The sequence below is a fragment of the Nomascus leucogenys genome, chromosome 6, assembly GCF_006542625.1.
Source record: "Nomascus leucogenys isolate Asia chromosome 6, Asia_NLE_v1, whole genome shotgun sequence".
NCBI classification, from domain to species: Eukaryota; Metazoa; Chordata; class Mammalia; order Primates; family Hylobatidae; genus Nomascus; species Nomascus leucogenys.
In genome coordinates, this window is record NC_044386.1 from 37138996 (window position 1) to 37141911 (window position 2916).

General features: G+C 37.8%; 1 non-coding gene across 1 annotated transcript; it reads left to right on the forward strand.

Annotated features, from left to right (window-relative positions):
- The first annotated feature begins 1357 nt into the window (after positions 1 to 1357).
- On the forward strand, positions 1358 to 1520 carry LOC115835685. The gene has a single exon (XR_004030714.1). It is a non-coding gene; the product is annotated as a U1 spliceosomal RNA (small nuclear RNA).
- Positions 1521 to 2916: the final 1396 nt, after the last annotated feature.

A 2916-nucleotide genomic window follows, 5' to 3' on the forward strand; every position in this document is an offset into this window, starting at 1 on the left:
AATAATGGGCTTGTTAAATAGCAAATGTCAAAAACAGATTTCTAATGTGACTAACAGGCATTCACTGAAGCTGAAGCAAGTGTTTGAACCCAATGGAATGTTAATCTAATATGAATATGCTTATGCTAGCAAACACTAGAGCTAGATGAAAAGCATGACATAGTTTTAAAAACAGTAACCTCATATAAATATGCTTATGCTAGAAAATTTTAAAATTTAGATGGATTATATTTTTTAAATGGTAAGCTAGGCATATTTTTACATATATATGCAAAACATCGTGTAATTTAAATGTATTTTAAATCTCAATCTATTTCAGGGTTACAGTGTTTTGATTAGTAACTATCAAACCCAGCCCAGAGAAATTTAAAAGAATTGGTTTAGCTGGATATGGTGGCTCACATCTCTAATCCCAGTACTTTGGAAGGCCAAGGCAAGGCAGGAGGATCAGTTGGGCCCAAAAGTTCAAGGCCAGCCTAGGCAACGTAGTGAGATCCTGTTTCTCCAAAAAAAAAATAAAATGTTCTGAAAAATAGCCAGGCATATTGGGGTGTACCTGTAGTCCCAGCGACTCAGGAAACAGAGGTGGGAGAATCACTTGAGCCCAGGAGGAGAAGGCTGCAGTGTTGCCCATCACTGCACTCCAGCATGGGCAACAGAGTGAGACTCTGTCGCAAAAATAAAATAAAATAAAATAAAGAATTGGTTTAACTTTCCAGATTTACAGATATTTCTGATAGGTGTTTGGATTGAACTTGGTTAAAGAAGAAATGGTTAAAGAAGACGAGCGATACAGACACAGCAATCCAGCAGTTAAAGTAAAAAGTCTGGAGGTAGACAGGTAAGAACTAGAATTCTAGCTCCTATACTTGCTAGCTGTAATATTTTAGACATGTTATTTCACCTTTCTAAACCTCTATTTTCTTTACCTGCAAAATAGAAGTGAAAACACCTGACTCACTGGATTGTTTTAAGGATTAAATTAGATATCATTTGTAAACTCGTAACCCAGAATCTGACCCACAGCAAGTGCCAGTAAATGGGAACTTCCATCACTTTGCATACATACTTCCCATGAACTCTCTTACTGGAAGATACTCCCGGATGCCTGCTATATTCTGTGAACTCTAACCCTAGAAAAATAAAATATTTTCTTTTATCATAGTTTCATTGTCTTTTTCAAGGTTAAGTTTCATTCATATTTTGCCATCATACGAAAATATTCCCAACTTACGAATGTTTTTTCTACACAGTTCTTGTCCTCCTCCCACTCAATAGTATTGTAGTTCTTTACAAGATAAGGTACTTGATTCCATTCATTTCTTAAATTTTCTTTTTTCAAGAAACCTCATACATAATATTTACCTGGCAGGAGAGATCCCATAATCACAAAGGTGGTTTTCTCAGAGTGAGGCTTAACCATTGCCTCCAAGGTGCTGATTCCTGATATTCCCCCAAATGTGAGACACTCGACTGCATAATTTATGGTAGTGGGGGGCCTGAGTTTGCACTCTCCCCTAATGTTTTTGATATAAAAAAAGAAACTTCATGTCCTCAAATCTTTGGGGATTCCTCAAATATCTATTTACTAATTGCATGCTATTATTTTTATTCAAAACCTTTCAGACAAGGACTGATTGAGGAAGTTAACTTTTTCTAGGATAATGTTAGATTATCTTGACCTTGAATTCCACTTCAGCTAACTTTTTTTTCTTTACTAGAGAGCCTTATCATTAATCCCATATCCCATTAAGAACTGCTTTGATACCCGGTCAGCCTGCCTAATCTAATGTTTTGGAAAAGATATTCGGCTCTCTGTTCTGGAAGACTTATTTTCCTACATTTGGTCAGAAAAAAAAAAAAAATGTCAAAGGTTTGAGAGACGATAAAAGTGCTGAATGAAGCTCTAGGTCCCCATTGTGGTTCTGACAGTCTGGTTATTTTTTGGGTGTCTGCATTTGGTTTGCACGACTCTTCCCTCCATTTCACTCATGGTTCACTGTCTTTGAAAAAGTAATCAGAATCCCACCTTGTGCCATGAGCAAGATTTGCTGTGTTGGATTTTGACCTTTGGGAAAGAGTTTTGTTATCTAGTCTTGGACATGGAGTTGTCAACTTTTAAAAAATCATCTTAAATGGGAGTGAGCATTTCTGACCCTTAGGGGGGAAAAACAACTTTAGATATCTTGGTAAATGGGAACAAGCATAAGGTTGAGATGAAGGAGAAATGCTTCCCTGGACACAGTGCAAACTGTTTCTACCAGCAATCGCTGGTGGTGGCTCCAGCTGAACAGGATGGGGCAGGCACCCTTGTGCCACTACCACAGGCCTTCTTTCTGATACATGCAGCTCTTTCTGCAGCAACTAATCCTCTTCATCTGGACTCTTCAGCCTGATTCATGGCCCTCTTTTCTGCCTCATTTTTAAAAAGTGTTGGCAATGATACAGCAGAGACTTAGAGTCACTGAAATCTCATTGGGGTTCTAAATAGAAAGTGGCAGAAAATCGTGAGGCCTTGAACAAATCATTTCCTTTTCTTGACATCAGTTTTTTTTTAACCTATAATGACTGGCTGAAAAAAAAAAAACAAAGCATGAACTCTGATAGCCTTCCAGCTCTGGCATTCTTTCCTTTTTAAATATTTTTTTTCTGAAGACCTCAAGCACATTGTATTTGTAATTGTTATTTTTAAGCTATATACACGTGGCACACAAACATATACAGTTTAAATCTCTCTGTTAGTGAACTGTGCAACCAGTGCCAAATGTAAGATAGCCTTCACATTGGACGGGATATGCCTTTACTACTCCAGACCCTCAGTTAACAGCAGGTGATGAACATTGAAGTTGCAACCCAAGAGCGTAAAGACCACTCCAACCTCCAACAACAATCTAAAATGGCAGACTGCTGGGCATT